Source organism: Heterocephalus glaber, unplaced genomic scaffold (assembly GCF_053883595.1).
Source record: "Heterocephalus glaber isolate CG9 unplaced genomic scaffold, H.glaber_assembly_v1.0 deba00001781, whole genome shotgun sequence".
Taxonomy (NCBI): domain Eukaryota; kingdom Metazoa; phylum Chordata; class Mammalia; order Rodentia; family Bathyergidae; genus Heterocephalus; species Heterocephalus glaber.
Genome location: NW_028258467.1, coordinates 4,170,253 through 4,195,584, shown reverse-complemented (window position 1 = coordinate 4,195,584; position 25,332 = coordinate 4,170,253).

Sequence of the window (25,332 nt, the reverse complement as noted above, 5' to 3'; positions counted from 1 at the left end):
CAACCAAGGTAAAGGTGAAGGCTGGAGCTCCTCCCAAGAAACAGGAGCAATCCTTCCTCCTTCATTTTCCTTTTATAGCATTCTGGCGACAATCCTCCCTAAGGTGGGTCTTCCACACCCACAGCTATGCTCAGCCAATTTACTTGGGCATTTTTCTTACTCAAGTTGACAATCATTTAACTATCACAGTTGGCTCTATTTTGTTTATTCTTTCAAAGAACCAACTCTTCAATTCATTGATCCTTTGTATGTTTTTTGTCTCTATTTCATTAATTTCTGTTTTGATCTTTATAATTTCCTTCCTCATACTATACTTTGGGTTTGGATTATTCATGTTTTTCCAGGACCTTGAGGTGCATCAGTAGGTTATTTATTTGAGCTTGCTCTATTTTTCTGATGTAGGCATTCACTGCTATAAACTTCCCTCTCAGGACTACTTTTAATTGTGTCCCATAGGTTCCAGCATGTCATACTAGCATTATTGTTTGATTGTAGAAACTAATTTCTTTCTGAATTTCATTTGTGACCCATTGATTATTCAAGAGGGTATTAATTTCCAAGTATTTGCATAGTTTCTGTGGGGGTTTTTGCCACTGATTTCCAGTTTCACTACACTGTGATCTGATAATATGCACAGGATAATTTTGATTTTTTGACTTTTACTTAAGCATGCTTTATGGTCAAGTATATGATCTATCTTGGAGAAAGTCTCATCTGCTGAGAAGAATGTGTATTCTGTTGTTCTTGGGTAGAACCCTCTGTAGGTATCTATTAACTCCATCTGTTTGAATGTTTTGTTCAACTCTATTTCTTTGTTGATTTTTTGTCTAAGTGATTTGTTCATTTGTAATACTGGGGATATTGAGTTCCCCATTATGATTGTATTGGTGTTATATAATTTTTCATATCCCTTAGTGTTTGTTTTATGAAGTTGGGCACACCAGTATTTGGTGCTTGTATGTTTATAATTGCTATCTCTTCCTGTTGAATTGTTCCTTTAACCAATACATAGTGATCTTCTTTATCTCTTCTCATCAGGTTTGGCTTGAAATCCACTTTGTCTGAAGTTAGATATCTACTCCTGCTTTTCTGGGGTTCCTGTTGCATGGAATGTTGTTTTCCATTCTTTGATTTTTAATTGTTAATTTCTTTTTGGGGGCTGGGGGATACTGGGGATTGTTGATTTCTTTTTTTTTTAATTTCTTTTTTAATAAAATGTGTTTATTGTATACTGCATATTGGTGGATTTTATTTCTTGATTCATTCTGTCAATTTGTGCCTTTTGATTGAGGAATTGAGACCACTCACATTGAGAGTTATTGCTGAGAGATACTTATTCCCATCATTGCATTATTTTCCTGTTGCTAATTTCCTTATTTTTTTCCCCTTGCTTAGGTGCTCATCCTGCCATGTGTATTCATTCTTTTTGACTTATTGGCATTGTTACCTTCTTTGTCTCTTTCTCTGTTATCCTTGACAATTTTTGTAATGCTGGTTTGGTGGTCATGAATTTCTTGAAGAGCTCCTTGTCATGAAAATACCTTATTTCTCCATTAATTTTGAAGGAAAGTTTTGCAGGATACACAAGTCGGTGTTGGAAGTTGTTTTCTTTTAGGGCTTGAAACACTTCACTCCAAGTCCTCCTAGCCTTAAAGGTTTGTGTTGGGAAGTCTGCTATAATTCTGTTGGGGTTTTTAAATATGTGATTCATTGCCTTTCTCTAAGGAATTTTAAAGTTATGTCAGCTGGGCATGGTGGCACATGCCTGTAATTCCAGCACTCAGAAGGGTGAGGCAGGAGGATCAAGTTGGTGAGTTGAAGGCGAACCTGGGCTACATAGTGAGTTTGAGGCCAGTCTGCACTACGAGTGAGACCCTGTCTCAAAAGAAAAAAATAAAAATATTTTGTTCCTGTGATGGCCTTCTGGTATGTTGAGTATAATGTGGTGCAGAGAGGTTCTCTTTTGGTCATGGCTATTAAGGGTTCTATATGCCTTACTTACCTGTATATTTATTTCTTTCTCTATACTGTATTTGTGAATATTTCTGCCATTATTTCTTTCTTTCTTTTTTCTTGAGACAGGATCTCACCATGTAGTTCAGGCTGGCCTTTAACTCATTATGTAGCCCAGGCTGACCTCAAACTTGTGACAATCCTCCTACTTCAGCCTCTCAGATGCTGCAGTTACAGGTGTGCATCACCATACTCAGATCCTCTGCCATTATTTCTGTGAACAGGTTTTTTATGTCATTTATGTTGTCTTCTGATTTTTCATTTATTCCAGTTACTCTTAGTCTTTGTATGTTTTAGTAGCTATCGGATCTATTTTTCATGTTCTCTTGTTTTTTAGGTGTCTTTGAGCAGTTTATCTTTGAAGGTATCACTGTCTTCTACTTAGGAAATCCTGTCCTCACACTATTGTAGACAGCTAAGTTAGTTATAAATATTACAGGCAGTTAGACAGGGCTGGGCCCTTAGCACAGAAGACAATTGTGGCCACAGCCACCTTCACTGAAGGCCAGGCTTCAAGAAAAAGAGGAATAACTATAACCTCATACTTCCCTTAGGGATTAACAGCAATGATTGATATTCTAAATAGGCATCAATCACCTTGGGTGGGGACCAAAACCTCCCTAGCCCATTCCTTCCTGGAAAATCCTTGTGCAGTCTTCGTACTCTTGCTGCATGACTTGCTTCCCTCATTTGATCCCCTTTAATCAATATTACCTATGCAACTATACTTGTAATCTTATTGGCTGACCATAGTTTTGTCCCACCTCATACCTATCTTGTGATTTCCCATTGGATCAATATTACCTAAGCAACTATACTTGTCTTATTAGTTGACTGTAGTTTGTTCTACCTTGAACCCAACTCATCTTGTGTCTTTGCTCAATACAACACCTTTGAGAAGAGTTGTCAGGCAGCCCACTTTCTGGGCCCCCCTTCTGTCTCTCTCAGACAGAACCTATCGTTTTCTCAATAAATTCTTCCTACTCTTAATCTCCATTGTTCCTAGAATTCATTCTTTGATTTGGGGACCACAAACTCAGCGTTTTGGACATCTAGTAAGTTGGGAGTTATAATATCTCCCTTGTATTATTTGGAGGTCCCTATATCAACACTGGTCACTTCTGCTGACTATGCTTTCAATATAATTTTTTATTTTCTGGATTTCTTTCTTAAGCATTTTTATTATACTCAAGGTATTAAGACAAGTATAAAATAACCTTGTTATTAGGATACTGTATCAGTCCATTAAAAAGGAGAAACTGGGCCAGGGATTTAGCTCAGTGGTTCTGGCACCTGCCTCGCAAGTGCAAGGTCCTGAGTTCGATCCCTGGTACCAAAAAGAGAGAGAGAGAGAGAGAGAGAGAGAGAGAGAGAGAGAGAGAGAGAGAGAGAGAAACTACTACAGTATAAAGAGATAAACAAATAATGTATATAAGCTGTACTACTGATAATTGAAATAGGGAGATTCTTTTTTCTTTTAGAAATGTTAAATTTTCTTAACAAAACATGACAAATGAAATGCAGGACTCCAAATATACACAACCAAGAAAACATTAAAGAAAAGCAGTTTTAGTTAACATTACTAGTAGCATAACAGACTCTATTGCTTCTATTTAACAGCCTTTTCCAACACATGCCTTTCCTAGATTTAAGGACAATTTCCTCTAAGAAAAACTAGTTCAATATAATCATTGAATTATTTCATTTATATTTAAGGTTACAACCTATAGAAATTTATAGAAATAAATACTATTTATAGAAATAAATACTTGGTCAATCTAAATAAAACAATGGCAACCATTCTTCACATGCACTTCTCTTAGAATAAATCCTCTTGGCTGCCAGGATAAGATTGTTATGGACCCTTCTCTCACTACAAATCCCCTTCTATGAGTCCCTGCTACCCTCATCCCCTGTCCCTATGCTGACATTCACTTTTCCCACCCACAAATGTGCAGTTCATGATAGCTGTTAAGGTTAACTAAGGCACGACCAAGACCACCAAAGAAGGCAAAAATGAAGCAACAAGCAAAGTCTTATTTCCAGCCTGGGTGCAGGCTAGTCAAGGGCAACAAAGGTGTTGACCCTGGGGCCTTAGGCAAAGTGAAACTTTATAGGGGAGTTTGGGTAGGGAAGGGGTAGTACTAGGAGGAGTGGGAAATTTTTTTCCTGCAGTGAAGGAAGTCTTTTGTTCTGGGGTGGAGAAAGTCTGGTAGTCTCCAGGGGTATCTGGGCCCACAGGTATTTCTGGGTGGGGTGAACCTAGCCTTGGCTTCTTGTTATCTTTGCATCTTGCAGGATGTATAACTGCATTGCCTGGGAAGTTTTTCTCTTCTGCCTGGGCAGGGGCCTGACATTCCTGTCTTTCTGTTATAGAAAAAGAGGGAAAAGGGGAGAGGGAGAGTGAAAAGGGAAGGGGAGATTGGGCATAGTTTCTCATGGCTACTTTGCGCATGACAAATGGGTAGCATGGACAAACTACATGGGAGAAAAATCTTGGAAAACGTATCTGGGAGTGGCCAGGTCAGCAATTTGAATGTGGCCCTATAAGAGAAGTCTGAAGAGGCAGGGAAGGGGTTAACTGCAGGGTCTGGGAAGGACTGTCAGGAAAAGCTGTGGGGTGTGACTGAAGGGCATTGTGAAAGAAACAGGAGAGCTAACTGGGTCAAAGGGTATAGGAAGGGGGAAGAACTCCATTGTGTTTGTGGAAGATGATGCCTAGATAGATTACTGATAGGGAGCAAATTTGGGCCTCAGAGATAGAGACTCAATATCCCCTCTTTTCTAGGTGTCATAGGAAGGAAAGGGTGTTTTGGTAAGAGGATTTTGAAGAAGGTCTGTAGAGGAGGAGATCATCTACATATTGTAATAAGCAGGAAGCAGTGGAATGAAAGGAAAGGAGGCTGTGGTCAAGGGTTTGGCTGAAATAGTAGGGCTATCTTGAAAGCCTTGGGACAGCACTGTCCAGGTAAGCTGCTGTGATTAGTGAGTGTCTGGGTCTGTCACATGAAAGCAAAAAGGGGCTGCAATTCGGGGTGTAGAGTGATAGTAAAGAAAGCATCTTTTAGGTTAAGGACTGAGTAATGGGTGGTGGTTGAGGGAATAGAGGAGAAGAGTGTCTATGGGTTTGGGACTATAGGATGAATGGGGAGGACAACTTGATTGATGGCTCAGAGATCTTGTTCTAAGCAGTATGATTGATCAGACTCATGGACATCAAGGATGGGGGTGTTGAATGGGGAGTTAGTGAAAACCAGGAAGTTATGTTTGAGAAGGTGAGTAATAATGGGTTTTAGTCCTTGGAGGGCTGGATCAGGTAGGGGGTATTGATGCTGGGCAGGGTAGGGCTAGTCCTTTTTTAGGGGAATATGGAGGGGCAAGTGATATTGAGCGACAGAGGGGGTTGAGGTGTCCCAAACATGTGGATTGAGGGAGGGAGAAGATATGGGGTAGGAGAAAGGTGTAGCATTAGGTGTGAGAAGGGTGGTGATAGGGTGGGGAGCAGAGCCTGGAATAGTGAGGCTGGCAGAGAGTTTTGTTAAAATATTTCATCTGGGGAGAGGGACAGGGCAAGTGGGAATAACCAGGAAAGAATGGGAAAAAGGGACCAGACAGCAGATGGTGAGGACCTTGGCCACATGGAGCCCTGCTCTGCTCCATCCCCACACCACACCCCGCAGTGACCAGCTTAGCTGCACAGGTGCCTGCAGCCCCCCCACACCTCCTTGCTATGCTGCCACCTGGTTCCACACTACAGAGGCACAGGGGGTCATAAAGGCCATTGTCCTGAGCTCCAGAAGATAGAGCAGAAGTGAACAACAGAAAGAGGGACTCTCGGCCACCATTCCAGCTCCTAGGGCAGAGAAGCTGAGCCAGTCCCAGCACCTGGAGGGAGGCTCCCTCCGCCACCATTCCACACTCCTAGGGCAGAGAGGGTGAGCCAGTCCCAGCACCCTGAGGGAGGCTCCCCCGCTGCCATTACACACTCCTAGGGCGGAGAAGGTGAGCCAGTCCCACAACCCGGAAGGGGGCTCCCTCGCCACCATTTCATGCTCCTAGGGCAGAGAAAGTGATCCAGTCCCAGCACTCAGAAGGGGGCTCCCCCACCGCCATTTCACACTCCTAGGGCAGAGAAGGTGAGCCTCACAGGTGCCAGAAGCACCTCCCCCACCCCCGTGGATATGAGAAGACATGTAAACAAGCCTCAAAAACAGACTTCCAGATCACCTACAGCAACCCCAAAGGGAAACAAGATGGAACAATCTGATACACAACCACCTGGACTCTGAACTGGCAACAAAAGAGGATCTGGGAAAAATGAAATCAGAAATAATTACTCAGATAACAGCAAAGATTGTGCTCATAGTGCAATACATGATTAATAAATCTAGAGAGGACACAGATAAAAAAAAATAGAGGATCTGAGGAACATGATGGAATCCCAACGTAGGAAACAAATGGAATCCATAAAGCAGATGCAAACAGATTTCCAGGAGATTAAAAACTCCATCAAAAGTCTGCACAGCAGAATGGACCAATGTGAGGACAGAATTTCAGATATAGAAGATAAGATTGCAATTAGTGACCAGGAAAATAAAAATTGCTTTAAAATTGTAAGGGAACACAAGAAATCAATCCAGCAGCTGCTATACAATGCAAAGAAGAATAATATAAGACTGACTGGAGTCAATGAAGAAACAGGAGAGAGTGCAGGTCACATAAAAAAACTGTTCACAGAAGTGATGGCAGAAAACTTCCCAAGCAGGGGAAAAGAACTTGACATACAGATAAGTGAGGCACATAGGACTCCAGCTAGCCTTGATCAAAAAAAATCTACACATGAGCATATAATAGTTAGGATTCCAGAAACCCAACAGAAGAACAAAATTCTACAAGCAGTGAGAGAAAAGAAACAAATCACATACAAAGGAAAGCCCATCAGAATCACAGCAGACTTCTCAACACAAACCCTCAAGGCAAGAAGAACTTGGAGTGTTGTATTTCAAGCCCTAAAGGAAAACAGCCTCCAACCCAGATTGATGTACCCTGCAAAACTTATCTTTCAAAATTGATGGAGAAAAAAGATACTTTCATGATAAAGAGAACCTTAGGAACTTCATGAATACCAAACCAACACTCCAAAAAATTTTAGACAATATCCTAGGAAAAGACAATGAGGATCACAACCCCAGAAAGCCCAGCAGAATGAATCCGTTGGGTGTGACAAATTAAACACAAAGGAGGAGAATCCAACAAAAAGAAAAGGTCATGGCAAGGCTTTTAAAACTTTTAACTTCATCTCCCTAATGAGTGTATAATTCAATCTTGTTATTGTACTGATTAGTGTTTTTCTGACTCTAGTGTTGCACACCTTTCCTTGTGCTGTACTGGCTATTTATTATCTTCTTATTTCTACTTTTTAATTGGGTTGTCTATTAATGAGCTGTAAGAGTTCTTTATATATTCTGGTCGTAGTTTATATGCATTGTAAATATGGTCTGTTTAAGGACTTTTCATTTTAATGATGTCATTTAAAGTTCTAAATTTTGAGGGAATCTCATTTATCAATTTTTTTCTTTTATACATCATGTTTTTTTATCCTGGGTAGTTCTTGCCTTCCCTAAATTCATAAACATTTTCCCTTATAATTTCTTCTTAAAGTTTTATACTTTTAGGCTTTCATATTTAGGTTCATAGAGCCCTTCAAGTTATTTTTATGTATGGAAATAAAGGGTTGAGGTTAATTTTTTGTATACGGATACCAGGTGTTCTAGTGCTGTTTGCTGAAAACACTATCTTTTCCTCGGCTCCTGAATTTAATTTATATTCTATAAAATGTTAATGCTAAAAAAAATGTTAATGCTAAATAATCTTTCAAAACTCAGTGGGCCATATATGTGTGGTTCTATTTCTAGATTCTCTGTTTTATTCCAATGATCTATATGTCCTTCCTTACAACAACATGGCCTTAATTACTGTAGCTTTAGAAGAAGTCTTAAAATTAGGTACTAAACGTCTTCCAGCAGTTGTTTTTGTTTTAACTTTTCTAGGTCCTTTGTACTCCTATATAACTTTTAAATTTCAATATCCAATTCTTCATTTATAGCAAGTATACATAGACCTGAATTTTTATATATACCTTGTGTATTCTAATCCTGCTAAATTCAAATACAAGTTCTAGGGGCTCCTAGAGATTTCTTAGTATTTTCTCTATAGATGATCATTTCATCTACATATAAAGATTTAGCTTCTACCTTGCCAATCCTATCCTGTGTCATTTTATTGCCAGACTATTTTGGTTTGGGCCTATGTTTCAAAGTTTAATTGACAGATGAAGAGTAAGCAGAGCCCACTGCAGAAAGGTAGCTCTGCGCATGCCCTACCGAGGTCCCGAGTCATGTGGAACATGCTGAATCACCCCGCGCCCAGGCAACAATCCACTGGACCCCCCCCCCAACCCCTGCTACTCTGTACAGCCACCTGGTTCCACACTACAAAGACGCAGAGGACACCAGACCACCAGACCACGGTACTGAGTCCCGCTGCTCCCAGCCCAGAGGTAGGGGCTTCTGAGCCACTGTCCCACTGCTCCTGGACCAGAGGAAGGGGCTTCCCAGCCACCATCCCTCCTGCTGCTCCCAGCCCACAGGAAAGGGCTTTTGGGCCACCATCCCTACCGCTGCTCCTGGGCCCTGTCCAAACTCTCCCAGCTCAGAGGAGGTAATCCATGCAGGTGCCAACAGCCCCCCTCCCCTGTCAAAATGAGAAAACACGTAAATAAGTCTCAAAACCAGACTTCCAGATCACCTACAGCAACCCCAAAGAGAAATGAAATGGAACACTTTGATACTCAACCACCTGGACCCACTGAACTGGCAACAAAAGGGGATCTGGAAAAAATGAAATCAGAAATAATTTCTCAGATAACAGGAGAAATTGTGCCCCTAGTGCAAGACATGATTAATAAATCTAGAGAGGAGCTCAGGAACATGATGGAATCCCAACATAGGAAACAAATGGAATCCATAAAACAGATGCAAATAGATTTCCAGGACATGAAAAACTCTATTGAAAGTCTACACAGCAGAATGAGCCAGTGTGAGAACAGAATTTCAGATATAGAAGATAAGATTGCAATTAGTGTCCAGGAAAAGAAAAATTGCTTCAAAATTATAAGGGAACATGAGAAATCAATCCAGCAGCTGCTAGATGATGCAAAGAAGAATAACATAAGACTGACTGGAGTCAATGAAGAAACAGGAGAGAGTGTAGATGACATAAAAAATCTCTTCACAGAAATAATGGCAGAAAACTTCCCAAGCAGGGGGAAAGAGCTTGACATACAGATAATTGAGGCATATAGGACTCCAAATAGCCTTGATCAAAAAAAAATCTACACATGGCATATAATTGTTAAGATTCCAGAAACCCAATAGAAGAACAAAGTTCTACAAGCAGTGAGAGAAAAGAAACAAATCACATACAAAGGAAAGCCCATCAGAATCACAGCAGACTTCTCAACACAAACCATCAAGGCAAGAAGAGCTTGGAGTGGGCTGGGGATTTACCTCAGTGGTTTGACTGCCTGCCTCGCAAGCACAAGGACCCAAGTTCAATCCCCAGTACCAAAAAAAAAGTCAAAAAAAAAAAAGAGCTTGGAGTGACATATTCCAAGCCCTAAAAGAAAACAGCCTCCAACCCAGATTGATGTACCCCGCAAAACTATCTTTCAAAATGGATGGAGAAATAAGATACTTTCATGACAAAGAGCACCTTAGGAACTTCGTGAATACCAAACCAGCACTCCAAAGAATTTTACACAATAGCCTAGGAACAGACATTGAGGATCACAACCCCAGGAAGCAAAGCAGGATGAACCCATCTGGCATGACAAGGAATTAAATGTAAAGGGGGAGAACCCAACAAAAAGAAAAAGTTATGGCAATGACAAGTCAATACGTTTCAGTTATAACCATCAATGTTAATGGTCTCAATTCACCAATCAAAAGAAACAGACTGGCAGAATGAGTCAAGAAGCAAAATCCAACAATATGCTGCATACAAGAAACACACTTAATTCAAAAGGAAACTCATAGACTGAAAATTAAAGGGTGGAAAACAATACTCCATGCTACAGGAACCCGAAAAAAAGCAGGAGTAGCTATCCTCTTGGCAGATCAAGTAGATTTCAAACCAACACTGATTAAGAGAGACAAAGAAGGACACTACATCCTTGTAAAGGGAAGAATCCAAGAGGAAGAGATGACAATCATAAATATTTATGCACCAAACACTAGTGCACCCAATTATATAAAACAAATACTAACAGACATGAAAAGTCATATATGCACTAATACAATTGTAGTGGGGGACCTCAACAGCCCACTGTCACAAATAGATAGATCAACTACACAAAAACTAAGTAATGAAATACTAGAACTCAATCAAACTCTTGAACAAATGAACTTAACAGATGTTTACAGAGTCTTCCACCCCACAAAATCAGAATTCACATACTTCTCAGCTGCACATGGGTCATTCTCCAAAATAGACCACATACTCACACACAGAACATATTTAAGTAAGTGCAAAGGAATTGAAGTTATCCCCTGTGTATTATCAGACCATAGTGTGATGAAATTGGAGATCCATAGCATAAGAAACTCAAGAAATTTCCCCTACCTCTGGGCTGGGAGCAGCGGGACTCAGTACCGTGGTCTGGTGGTCTGGTGTCCTCTGCGTCTTTGTAGTGTGGAACCAGGTGGCTGTACAGAGTAGCAGGGGTTGGGGGGGGTCCAGTGGATTGTTGCCTGGGCGCGGGGTGATTCAGCATGTTCCACATGACTCGGGACCTCGGTAGGGCATGCGCAGAGCTACCTTTCTGCAGTGGGCTCTGCTTACTCTTCATCTGTCAATTAAACTTTGAAACATAGGCCCAAACCAAAATAGTCTGGCAATAAAATGACACAGGATAGGATTGGCAAGGTAGAAGCTAAATCTTTATATGTAGATGAAATGATCATCTATAGAGAAAATACTAAGAAATCTCTAGGAGCCCCTAGAACTTGTATTTGAATTTAGCAGGATTAGAATACACAAGGTATATATAAAAATTCAGGTCTATGTATACTTGCTATAAATGAAGAATTGGATATTGAAATTTAAAAGTTATATAGGAGTACAAAGGACCTAGAAAAGTTAAAACAAAAACAACTGCTGGAAGACGTTTAGTACCTAATTTTAAGACTTCTTCTAAAGCTACAGTAATTAAGGCCATGTTGTTGTAAGGAAGGACATATAGATCATTGGAATAAAACAGAGAATCTAGAAATAGAACCACACATATATGGTCCACTGAGTTTTGAAAGATTATTTAGCATTAACATTTTTTTTTTAGCATTAACATTTTATAGAATATAAATTAAATTCAGGAGCCGAGGAAAAGATAGTGTTTTCAGCAAACAGCACTAGAACACCTGGTATCCGTATACAAAAAATTAACCTCAACCCTTTATTTCCATACATAAAAATAACTTGAAGGGCTCTATGAACCTAAATATGAAAGCCTAAAAGTATAAAACTTTAAGAAGAAATTATAAGGGAAAATGTTTATGAATTTAGGGAAGGCAAGAACTACCCAGGATAAAAAAACATGATGTATAAAAGAAAAAAATTGATAAATTTTTTAATAAAATGGAGTACTACTCATCCATGAAGAATGAGAAACTAGAGACATTTATAGCTAAATGGATGCATATTGAGGCCATTCTCTTAAGTGAAATAAATAGGACACACATGTGTAAATACTGAATAGTTTCAGTATTTGAAAGTGTAAATAAGGATTAAAATGAATAATTGATCATTTGAAGTAAGAAAAGGTCCAAGGGTTTGTGGATGGTGGAAGGGAAAGGGGAAAGAGAAGAAGGGAAAGAAAAAAATTATGAGAAAAAAAATGGAATCAAACTCTGTGTAGATAGGGAAGGGTGGAGGGGGTGAAGGGTGCACAGGTAATGGGAGTAAAAATAAAAACTAAGATGCATCATGTTCTGGTACAAACACCCAATGATAAATGTAAATGTATTTTATACCTAAAATGTACCAATAAATATATATTTTAAAAAAAGAAAAAGAAAATCTAACTATGTAAAATCTAAAAAAACAAACAACAAGAAAAAACACCACAAAACCCCCACAAACACATGGAAATTGAATAACACTCTCCTGAACAACCAAGGGGTCACAGAGGAAATTAAAAGAAGAAATTAGACAGTTTGTACAGGTAAATGATAATGCCAGTACAACATACAGGAATGTATGGGACACAGTGAAAGCAGTTCTGTGGGGAAATTCATAGCAGTGAATGCCCATATTAGGACAACAGAGAGAGCTCAAATAAACAACCTAATGCTGAACCTCAAGCTCCTAGAAAAAAAAGAACATGACAAACCCAAAGGTCATACAAGAGAGGAAATTATAAAGATCAGAGCAGAAATCAATGCAATGGAGACTAAGAGAACAATATTAAAAAATCAATGAATAAAAGAGTTGGTTCTTCACGAGAATAAATAAAATCGATAAACTTTTAGCCAACCTTATCAAAAAAAGGAAAGAAAAGACTCAAATCCATGAAATTAAGAACAAAAAAGGGGAAGTCACAACAGATCCAGCAGAAATCCAGAGGATCATCAATACCTACATCAAGAACTTGTACTCTAATAAAATGAAAAACACAGAAGAAACGGACAGATTCCTAGATACATACAAATTGCCAAAGTTAAATGAAGAAGTTATAGAAATTCTAAACAGCCCAATTACAATGAGTGAAATTGAAAATGTAATTTAAAATTTACCAACAAAAAAAAGCCCAGGTCCTGATGGCTTCACTGCTGAATTCTACAAGACATTTAAAGAAGAACTATCACCATTATTCTTTAAACTCATCAATGAAATTGAAAGGGAAGAAATACTTCCAAATTTATTCCTGGAAGCAAGTGTTACTTTGATTCCAAAACCAGGGAAAGACCCAACCAAAAAATAGAACTATAGGCCAATCTCCCTAATGAACATAGATGCAAAAATCCTCAACAAGATACTGGCAAACAGAATACAGAGGGTCATAAAGAAGATCATACATGCTAACCAAGTCAGATTTATCCCAGGGATGCAAGGATGGTTCAACATACATAAATCAATAAATGTAATACACTATATTAACAGAACAAAGGACAAAAACCGTATGATCATCTCAATAGATGCAGAAAAAGCATTAGACAAAATCCAACACCCATTCATGATAAAAACCCTACTGAAAATTAGAATCAACCAATAACAAATGCTGGCGGGGGTGTGGGGAGAAAGGAACTCTTCTCCATTGTTGGACATCCGAAATGAAAAGACATTATCCACTTAGCATGTGTTTATTTTTCCTTGTGTACTCAAAGGTGGCTTATTTGTTCAGCTCAGAGATATTACAGCTAAAAATTATTCATTAGCAAAAGGAAAAGTGGTCTCCACCTGAAAAACAAACATTTATTATTTTATATTGACTTGAATATTTGACTCAACACTTTTCTACATACAAAACAGGTTTCTGGAAGGTTCTTTGTAATTCCATTGTAGGAGAATTTAGTATGTCATAAGTACTTATTTGACATTCAACTGTATTATGCATATGTTGGTTAATTTCCTTACGAGCCCCATGATGGAATGACTTAAAGATGAATTTGATGAAAGTTGAAAGAAACTAGATTATCAGGTTCTGTTAAATTGTTACATGTATCTTGCTTAAATTTCTGTTAGTTAATTAATTAATTAAATTTTTTTGGTACCAGGGATCAAACTTGGGTCCTTGTGCTTGCGCAGCAGGCAGCGAAACCACTCAGCTAAATCCCCGGCCCTCTCTGTTCATTAATTTATATCTACCCAATCACATAAAGCAAATTTGGAGGAAAAAGCTGAATTTGTGCAATATTTTCAGGGATACATCTTTTATTCTTGTGTTTTCTACTTAAACATGGTGTCTATATCAAGTATCATAGTCAGACTTTTTTTTTTCTAGATTGTCAAAATTGGTAAATGAACTTTTTAAAAAATGATCTTCCATATTGCAGTTAGTCTTTCTTTTTTACAGAGCTTCTTTCACAGAAGTTTGGTAATTTTGAAGGAAACAGTATTGAGCAGGGTGCTTTTTTGAGCACTTTGTATTCTTTAACTTTGTTCTCCTCATACTCTGTTAAGAATCATCGATTTTGGCTTTTACTACGTTGTTAAATAAAGTTATAATACAGCTGTGAAAGGGGTTAAAAAAAAAAAGAACGAGAAACTAGAGACATTTATAGCTAAATGGATGCATATTGAGGCCATACTCTTAAGTGAAATATATAGGACACACATGTGTAAATACCAAGTTTCTCTGGTGTGAGAAACTGAAAGTGTAAATAAGGATTAAAATGCTTAAAATGAATAATTGATAATTTGAAATAGGAAGAAAAGGTCCAAAGTGGTAGGGGAAGTGGGAGGGGAAGGGGAAAGGAATAAAGAGAAAGGAAAAAATGGAAACAAAAAAAGAAAAAATGGAAACAAAGTCTTTGTAAATAGGGAAGGGAGTGGATGAAAGGAGGACAGGGAATGGGGAAAAAATAAGAACCAAGATAGATCATGTACAGGTACAAGCACCCAATGATAAATGTAAATGTATTGTATATCTAAAATGTACCAATAAAAGAATTTAAGGGAAAAAAATAATGGGAAAAAGACTGTTGCCCTAATTGAGATCAAATTGGAGGGATTTTTAAGGGCCTGGAAACTTTACTGTCAATCTCCACAATAGTAGTTGAAGCCAGAGAGATTGGTCCTCAGAAAGAGGGTAGGGTAGAGTAGATGGCCCCAGTATTGATCTGAAATGAAACAGTCTTACCTTCCACTGCAAGATTTACCCAGAGTTCAGTGGCTGTAATGGTCCAAGGAGCATTCAAAACCTCTGGGGTGTCAATCATCTGAAGTCCAACCAATCAGGTCTGTGAGGGTGCCTGAGCCCAGAGGGTGGCCCTGGGAGAGGGCCCTTGTGGCAGGCCTGACCATCCTAGTATGGTCAAACTTCCAGTGGGGACCTCTGCACATGGGGCATGGCTTAGGAGGGAGTCCTGGGTAGGGACAGTCTTTGGCCCAGTGGCCAGTCTGGTTACACTTGAAGCAGGGCCCTGGAGGAGTGAACCCCTTCTTTGGACCCCTGGAGGTTTTATTTGGCCCCTGATTGGCTTTCAGCCCTTTTGGTGGGTTTCTTACGGTAGATACAAGCAGTTGTAAGTCAGAAATATACTGTTGGCAGGTGACCTCATCACAATTATTGAAAATTTTAAGTGCTTGATTAATCAATTCCTGATGGGGAGTCTGAGAGCCAGATTTAATTTTTGGAGCTTTCTGCAAATATCTGGGGGCACATTGGGTAATAAAATGCATCTTTAAAATAAGCTGCCCTTCTGAACTCTCAGGGTTTAGAGCAGTAAACTTTCTGAGAGTGAAGGCTAGGTGAGACATAAACTGGGCTGGATTTTCATCTCATATTTGAGTAATTTATTTGAATTTGTCATAATTAACTGATTTGTGGGCTGCCTTTTTTAGGACCTTGACCAGGCAACTTATCATGTAGTCTCAGCATTGCCTTGTGGGCATGCATCCCTGTGCATTAGTATGATCAAAATTCCATATGGGTTTGGCCCAGGGAATGGCTGTAGCTCTGTCCTCTAAATTGGGCTCAAGTCACCTATGTTTGTCGCCATAGGATAGAGCTAGGGGCCAAATCTGTTCTTGCTCCTCAAGGGAAAGTGTAGAAGTAAGAATAATATTAATATCATCCCATGAGAATTTGTAAGACTGAGCAAGATATTGGAATTCTTGAGTATAGTTGGAAGAATCAGGAAGGAAAGAGCCAAGATGGCAGTTGACCTGAGAGAGGTTGATAAGGGAAAATGGTACATGAACTTGGATAATTCTTTCAGTGCCAGCCACTTCACAGAGGAAAAGGAGAGGGGTTGGGCTGGAATGGAGATGAAGTGGAGACCACACTAGCTATGGAAGGAGATTGGAAGACCAGGTAGGGAGGCAAGGACAATGGGAGGCTGTTGAGGTTGAGGTGGGTCAGGCTGTTGAGGTTGGGGTGGGTTAGGAACAGGCTGAGATTGTGGGGGCAGGGGAGGTGGACCCAGGGAGGAAGGATTGGTGGCCAAAGAGGAGTCATAGTTGGGAGGTGGAGGGGAGGGACCTGATGGAGAAGTTGAGAAGAGAAGTTCAGCAGGGTCACAAGAGGCACAGAGAGGGGATGGCAGAGAGCAAAGAATGCTTGAGCGTATGGGACCTCAGGCCACTTTCCCAGCCAACAGCAATAACTGTCTAGATCTGGGAGAACTGAAAAGTCAAAAGTGCAGGTCAATGTGATTCATTATCTTAATTTATATTGTGGCCAGGCTATATTGCAAATGAAAATTATGTATTTTGGTTTCAGGACAGGGTAGAAGTGGCCTGTGATTCTTTAAAACACATGTAAGGGGGGAAGAGAGGACTGGAAGAGGAGGATTTGCCCATGGTGGATCTGAGACTGACAAAATGGAGGCAACTTAATAAAAAGAGAGGATGTCTCCAGTCAGTTTCTTAAAGCCAAATGAAGTGAGTGAGCAGCCAAGTTGGGCGTCCTCAAAACTGGGCAACTGGACCAGGGATTTAGCTCAGTGGTGCTGCCTCCTGCCTTGCAAGCATGAGGTCCAAAGTTTGATCCCCGATACCAAAAACAGACAAACAAACGGGGTGACCACCAGGGAGTCAGACTCCCAGAGGTGAGTGTGATCAGTTCTGGTTTTGGGAGCACAACTTGAGAGTCAGCCCAGATAGACCTCTAGGGCAGAGAGAAAAGAAGTATTGAGAAGGAGTCAGAGAAAGAAAGAAGGGAGGAAAAAAGGAAGTTATCCAACCTGAAGAGGAGATCTAGACTAGCAGCAGAGCTGCGGCATGGAAGGGCTGGAGGTCCAATGTCAGAGGTGGCCTCCGTCAGCCTGAGGGGGTTCAGAAAGGGAGACTGGACCCTCCTAAGAGGCACCAGATGTTGTGGTAAACAGAGGCACAACCCAGACCACCAGAGCAGGCAAAAATGAAGCAACAAGCAAGGTTTTATTTCCAGCCTGGGTGCAGGCTAGTCAAGGGCAGCAAGGCTGTTGACTGTGGGGGCTTGGGCAAGGGAAACCTTTATAGGGGAGTTTGGGTAAGGGAGGGGTAGTGCCAGGAGGAGTGGGAAATTTTTGTCCTGAAGTGGAGGAAGTCTTCTGTTCTGGGGTGGAGGAAGTCTGGTGGTCTCCAGGGGTGTCTGGGCTCACAGGTGTTGCTGCGCGGGGTGGGATGTTTATCTTGAACCCAGCCTTGGCTTCTTGTTATCCTTTGCATCTTGCAGAATGTGTAACTGCATTGCCTGGGAAGTTTTTTCTCTTCTTCTTAGGTGGGGGTCTGACAGTAGCCTTCCTAGGAAATGGTTTCATTGAGTGTTCCAGCATACATGCTTTTCAAAAGCCCCCTCTGAACACCAGAGATGATGAAAATGAATTGTGTTCTTCAATTTTTTAAGCCTCTTTAGATCAAAAAGTGTGCTCTCAACACTTGTGTTGTTTTATTTGTGTGGGTTTTTAAAATATTTTAACACCCAGGGATGAGAGAACATCCTTGGTTTCCCCAAACTGAGGGCCAGAGAGAGAAAAGAGATGCAAGTTGTGGCCTCCAATTTGGCTAAGCTTCCAGCCCAATTCCTTGCTCCGGCTCTTTCATAGGAACTAATTATTGTTTCCACAACTCCCTTACAGGGAGTGTTCTACAAAGGCTGTGACTCAGTCCACCTGAAAAACAAACCAACCCAAGAGCTCTTACTGGAAAGAAATTCTTTAGCCTTCAAGGTCACTGAAACTTCATTAGTGCAGTTTAGAGAAAATGCTTAAGATTTGGTACATGTTAAATGATTATTGGTACAATGTTCTCCAGTTTCACATATAAATATCCTTTTGCACATGGTCCATAGCTGGATGGATCAGCCAATCTGCATGATGCTTATGTCAGCAATAATCATATCTCTTCCCTTTAAGCACTGGAAGGAAAGCTGTTTCATCCAGGTCTCAAGGCCTGGCCCTCAGGAGAGGTATTTCTTTGGCTCTTACCCCTGGCACCACCACCACTGCTGTTGCTGATTGTTGTTGGCTTTGTCACTTGTTTTATTCTCTGCCCCTTCTGCCCTGTCTCCTTGTTTTCCCTCACATACAGAGGAAAAGGCCCCACTGGATTCTCTTTGAGGGTCCAATTTTGGGAACATCATCCCAAACTCTGACAAGGATATCGGGCTGGGAAGATCCAGGCTGCTAGGCGTTATGACTGTAGGAAACTAGTCTGGCATCTCAGATGGGCTTGTTGGTCCTGAACTGAAGCTGGACACAGGGTGAGTTTCTGAGTCATATTCAAACACAAAGTTGCTACATTTGTCATCATCAAAAGTCTCTAGGGTTGGGGACCAGGGATGTAGCTCAGTGGTGCTGTGCTTGCCTGGCAAGCACTAAGTCCTGAGTTCCATCGCTGGTACCAGGGAAAAAAGCTTCTAGGGATACAGAAACTGCATCCAGCTCAGGTTTACTTCCAGATAGGTCCTCCACAGACATCCTGCTGCCTTTGGCACCCATGCATAGAACTGAGGCCCCATGGCACTGGAGCACTGCTGCTCATGGATCTCATGTGAGATCTACTCCAGGTTCTTGAGGGCTGTCTGGTACTTTTCACCAGGGTCAGTGTGGCCTATAGGTAGCCTCTTCATCCTCTTCCTTCTTTTCCTCCTCCTCCTCCTCCATGTCCTGGACTGGCGGCAGGAGTTTGGCTGGCTCCTGTAAGCAGCGCCACTTCAGCACCGCATCTATGCAGTGTAGCAAATGGCGGAGAAGAAAGAGACCACCTGAGCAGGCTAGTGGAAGACAATGAGGCCCAGACTTTATTCACATGGGTGCAGATAGACTGGCATCAATCAGCCATTAGTGCCAAACAAAGAAAAGCAGAGGGCTTTATAGGGCACTGGAAAGTCTGGCACATCTGTCATGTACAGGGGTCAGAGCAAATATTTGTGGCTGGGGTCCATGCAGTGGTCAAGGCAGATGTGTATGGATGTTATCAGGTAGCTTGTCATTGAGAAGATGTTGTACTTTGTAGTCTTGTCTCTATGTTGGGAACATCCCATCCTGTGCTCTGTGCTCTGAGACAGCACAGGCTGTGTCAGGCAGGGATGGTACCATCTGCGTCAGCTGACTGCTTTGCAAGCACCATGGTTTTTGGTATCTGCATCTTGTCAAACTATAGCTTGGAATTAAGCAGCATATTCATTAACCATTTCATGACCAGATCAAGCCTGATGTGCAGGCAGCCTGAACACTCTGCAACCAGAACACCAACTGCAGAGTGGGCACTCAGAGCATCCAGATGGGTGAGGCCACCTCAGGCTGGGTTGGAGGTACTGCTCCCTCTGTGGATTGCTTGGGATGAGATGGCACAGTGCCTTTCCTGGATTTCTCACAGAAACCTTTCATGGAGTCTAATTCTTTCCTAAATTGGTCATTTGTGTTTTGTATCATTTTGTTTAGTTCACCTACCTTTTTATTAATGTCTTCTGAAAGCTCCTAGATCATTTTGGTTATTACTTCCATTATCTGTTTAGTTATATCTTCTGAGTACCTCTGATCTGTTTTCTAACCTCCTCTGTTATCCTTTTGAGTAATTCAGGTATTTGGCTTATGTTATTCTCTCACTCAAAACCCCCTACATTGGCTTCAGGGGAATTGGGAGTTTTGGAAGGCATTTTGTTGCCTTGTCTTCTCATATTTCTATTGTTTTGTTTGTTTTGTGCTGAGGTTTGTGGATCCTTATAGTGTAAAAACTTTGTTGCTAGTAAAGAGATCTCTTTAGTTGCTTTCAGTGATGTACTTTAGGCATAACTAACTATGGTCCTTTTCCTCAGCCCCAAGATCCATTCACCTCAGTGAATTTGGGAGGGGAGGATCTAGTGTAATTGACCCAACACCAAGTTCTCTGGGAATGTACAATGGTATCATTAATATCACAGATAATCTAGGTGTTGGCTTACAGAGAAAGTTCACTAATGGCAACAGTTATGTGACCCTGGTAATGTCAAGTAAATCACCTACAATGGTATCATCCAAGACAAAGTGAATATTAACATACTATGAGACCCAATTACATATTCCCTTTAACCCTAGAGAAGAAATTCACTATCATGATGTAAACATTGAGACAACCCAGGACCAGGGATTTAGCTCAGTGGTTCCAGTGCCTGCCTCACAAGTGCAAGGTCCTGAGTTTGATCCCTGGTACAAAAAAAAAAAAAGACAACCCAAGTATTGACTTACAGCTAATATGTATTAAATGACAGCTATATTCTGCTTATGGTAGAAAATAATTCAGCAGTAATTTTATAAAGTTAACTAAAAATCAGTAATACCTTAATGATTATACTATTAAAGATATAGGGGGTTAGGAATGGGGGAATGCAAGAGGAAAATTTTGAAACCCTAAACTATGTGATATGAGAAGGATGAGAGAGAAGTAGTACAAATTATTCTATTGAGGAGGGGAAGGATGTTTATAGAGTTATATACAGATAACAGAAAAAAGCCGATGAGAAATACAAGATAAAAGAAAAGAGGGAGAAAATAAATTATATGGGGAGTACAAAGAGAGAGAGAAAATTGAAGGAAGAAAAATTAAAAGAGAAAAATAAAGAAAAAAGCAAGAAAAAAAGATGTGAAGCAAGGAAAACTGTGGCTTGTGTCTAGATGTCCCCTCAAAGCCTCATGCAGTGGGTGGGGCTTTTTCAGAGGTGGCTGAATCTAGAGTGTGTGATTGATTCATGGTGCAGTGCTAGGCTCAAGGGCACTAGGATTAAGGGTGTGAGTGCTACCTACCCTAAATAGTCTGGATAAAATACAAGGGATATAAAGAGCTGTGGTTGTCCCTTGTTGCTTTTGCTACTTTCTATGCACCACGTTGTTTCTTCTCTGCGATGCCTGTTTGCCGTCCACCCTGCCTTGGGGCCAGTCAATTATGGACTGAAACTTCTACAAACTGTAAGCTAAATAAACTGTTCTCCTTTAACTTTGGCTGTCAGGTATTTTGTCTCAACAACGAGAAAAGTAACACACAGAATTGGAGAAAGAAAAACTTGTCCCTAAAGCCCACATAAACTGTTGAAGAATCAAGAGGCAAGAAGAAAAAAGAAAAAACACACTCACAAAAAAAAAAAAAGAAAGAAAGAAAGAAAAAGGAATTTCTTTGTGATTTTGAATGTGTGGTTTTCTTCCAAGATCTACAATTCTGGGGGAGTGTCCAAAGTGAGACATGTCCCTACTAATGCTGAAAGATAAACAAGGCAATCAGACCCCAAGTCTGTGTTGGATGCAGGCACCAGCAGGCAGCAGGAGTAAGGTGGGGGAGCCAATGTTGCAACTTTCAAATCCCAAGCAACTCTGGCTGGGTGAGGCCTCTGACTGCGGGGGTAGGGCCTGTGTCCCTTAGATCAAACCCTTCAGGGGTCTCTTTCCAGCTCACTCCCTAACTACAGCTGTCTCCCATGGCTGTCACTCACCCAATCACTGTGGAAATGTAAAACTGGTAGTCCTATTATTATAGACAGCTAAGTTAGGTACAAATATTCTAGTCAGACAGGGCTAGACCCTTGAGGCAGTCAGTGCAGAGGATGAGAACACATTACAACTGTGCTCTGTGGGCCTGGGATGTAGCTTAATGGTGCTGCACCTGCCTGGCAAACACAAGGTCCTGAGTTCAATCCCCAGCACCAGAAAAACAACTATGGCCAGAGGTACATCTGTTAGAGGTCAGGCCTCAGGAAAAAGAAAGAATGACCAGGCCTACATACTTCCCCAAGGGATAATTGGTATCACTTGCCCAATAAAATTAGATAGACATCAGTAACCCCATGGGTGACCAGGACCTCCTAATCCATCCCTGCCTAAAAAAAGACTTTGTTCTCTCCATGTACACTTGCTACGTGACCTGCTTCCTCATTGGATCAATATTACCTAAGTGGCTATACTTGCAATCTTGTTGGTTGATCAGTTTTGACCCATGTTGTACCCATCTCTTGATTTTATACCCATCTGGTGATTTTGCTCTATAAAACTTCCTTTGAGAAGTGGGCTCATTGGCAACCCACTTTCAGGTCCCCTCCTGTCCCTTAGGAGCTATCTCTCTCAATAAAGTTTTCTGACTTTTTTTTTTTTTTAGGCAGGGTCTCCCTTTGTAGCTCAGGCTGGCCCTGAACTCACTATGTAGCCCAGGCTGGCCTCGAACTTGTGGTGATCCTCTGCCTCCCAAGTGCTAGAGTTACAGGTATACACCACCATGCCTGGCAAGTTTTCTTACTCTTAACCTCCGCTGTTCCTTAGAATTCACTCTTTTATTTTGGGGAACACAACTTGGCGTATCCTTCATCTAGCAGGTTGGGAGTTACATTTATTTCCCCTGTATCATTTGGAGGCCCCGGTGAGATAATTGGAGAGAAGTTAAGAGTTTTCTTTTGTTTCATGGATGCTGGATTGTGACTCGTTTAGACAAATTGTCATCCTTGTTTGTCAATTGCTTATGGATTGTTTTTTGTTAAAATGATGATAAATTTAAGTTGAGAACACGGGAAGATTATGATGTTTCTTTGATGGGACATTTTACTTTTAGAAGCAAGATCTTGTATTCCTGTTTTGTATACCCATTTGGACTTACTAGTTGCTAAATTTATTGGTGCTCCTTGCTTAACCTGTTTGACTTGTTTTGACTGTTGTGGTTTGTTACTTTCTCTTTTTTTTTTTTTTTTTTTAAATCCCCGGCCCCTTGTTACTTTCTCTTAAACAACACTGCTAGGGAAAAGTAATATTAGAGAATCCCCTAGTGGACTTTTATACTAATTAAAATGTGAATTTATAAAATGCTGTAAAGAGTCTTTTTATGAAATCTAGTTTATATTTAGGAAATATACATGCCTATTAATAAATCACAGGACCCCCAACTGCCAGTTAAAAGGCAATAGGCCAAAGGCTGGGGATGTAGTTCAGTGGCGCTGTGCCTGCCTGGCAAGCACAAGGTCCTGAGTTTGATCCTTGGTATCAGAGAAAAAAAAGGCAATAGGCCAGTAGCTGTGCTTAAGACTTAGAGGACAGGTTTCATTGGACAGTCTGGCCTGATGCCCTCTCTACATTCTAGAGGGGATTGTGGAGTCTGTTCTGCCTCAGTTTCCTTTAAGGTCTGATCTTCCACTGGTTAGGAAGCACTCTTTCTTAGCTCTTGAGATTTTTCCCACTCTTGCCTTTGCAGGCCTAAGGGTGACAATTCATGGGCAAATTGTCTCAATAAGTCACGTGAGAAGAAAAGGCTTCCTTTTTCTGATCTTTTCCTGTCACTTTATACTTTCCTTTTGTGGAGGCATGTTTCTGCTAAAGTTTAGGAAGGGAGGAACCCTGAACTGTCTCAACCTTTCCCTCCTATCCAACAACTGAGAACTAAGAACTTTTAAGCTGGGTCCATAGAAAATGAGCATTTGCTAACGTGGGATACATGGAAATCATCTTAGATGAGGTGCCTTAGATAAGGGACCAAAACACATTTTGTTTAAGAGAGAATCCCCAACCTCCTGGCACTCTCCTGTCCTAGGCCTGGTTCTCATCATTTATGTGTGCAGGGGAGGGAAGTAGTTTCACTAACATTTAAATTGTAGTTGTTGAATGATGGGTACAAGTTTTAACCTGTGAGTTTCATAAGCAGATATAGAGACAAGATTTTAGAGTGGATTTTGAGTAAAACTTAGCCTTGTCTTGCTGTTAAGGAAGATTGCCTGAGTGATGATTAGGCAGATGGCACAAAAGTCTTGGGGATTTCTTTGCCCTAGGGCCCATGGCAGAATTTTCCCAAGCTGTTACTTACCTGTGTCTCTAGAGATGATCTCTTTTGCAGGCTAGGAAGTACTCCAACCACTTCCAATTTGCCCTTTGTGTTATTACTTTTCATGTAGGAGCTGTTGGATTGATTTCTCATGGTCCCTTACTATTTTTAAGAGATCTCTCTTTTCATGGTCACTGACTACAATCCTGTCTTCTATATCTGATATCCTGTCTTCACATTGGCTCATTCTGCTGTGAATACTTTCAATAGAGGTTTTTTTTTCTTGTTTTTTTTTCTCAGTACTGGGGATCGAACTCAGGTCCTTGTGCTTGTGCAGCAGGCAGCAAAACCACTGAGCTAAATCCCCAGCCCTCAATAGAGTTTTTAATCTCCTGGATATCTGTTTGAATTTGTTTCACGGTTTCCATTTCTTTCCTATGCTGGGAATTTCATGGCTTCCATCATGGTCCTGAGCTCATCTATTTTTTTTCTGTCTGTTCTGTTCTAGAGTCTCTAATCATGTCTTTCATTCTGCTCACCATCTCTGTACTTATCTGGGAAATTTTTTCTGTTTTGGATTTTTCTAGAGCCTCATTCATCTGTTTTGTTACTTCATATGCTGTCATTTCAGGGTGTCCAGGTGGTTATCAGATTTTTCCACCTTGTTTCCCCCAGAATTTGCTTTTGGTGAGCTGGAAGTCTGGGTTTGCGCCTTGCTTAGGTGTCTTCTCATTTCTATTTTTGTCGTTGGTACTGCTTTTGGTTTAATTCCTGGGTTGATACTTCAACATTACTTATTATAAGTATCTTTGTTGCTTGTATTTAGAACCCTTATGGAATGATTGCTTCTCAGAGGTGTCTTCCAGATATAGCTGGTCTTTAGGTTTTGAGTCTCTTATGACTCTCAGGCAATCTCATTTTCAGTATACCAGGAAGGACAATTAATTAGATCAATCACAACACCTTAGCCCAAGTGATACAAACCAACAACAATACCATCAAGCACAGCTTAGAAAATGACAATTTATAGTTGTTATTAACCTATTACCTTTAACCGTGTGAATTAAATAAAAATCAAGGCCCAGCCCAAAATATGTTTATAGTGAATAAACTCTTCAATACAGCAACTTTACCCTTCGGTATGGGGACTTAGAAAGAGTTGGGGAGGAAGGGATAGATAGGTAGAAGGATAGGGAAAAGTTAGAAGTGAGATCAGAGTGTGATAGCCAACCCAACTCCATCTTGTGCCTCAATGCCATTTTGTACCTGTGCTTGAACAAAGCACCAAAACCCCCCACATCCTGCTTGGCAGTAAACTTGCTGCAGTTGCAGGATATTTTGTAGCTCATCTAG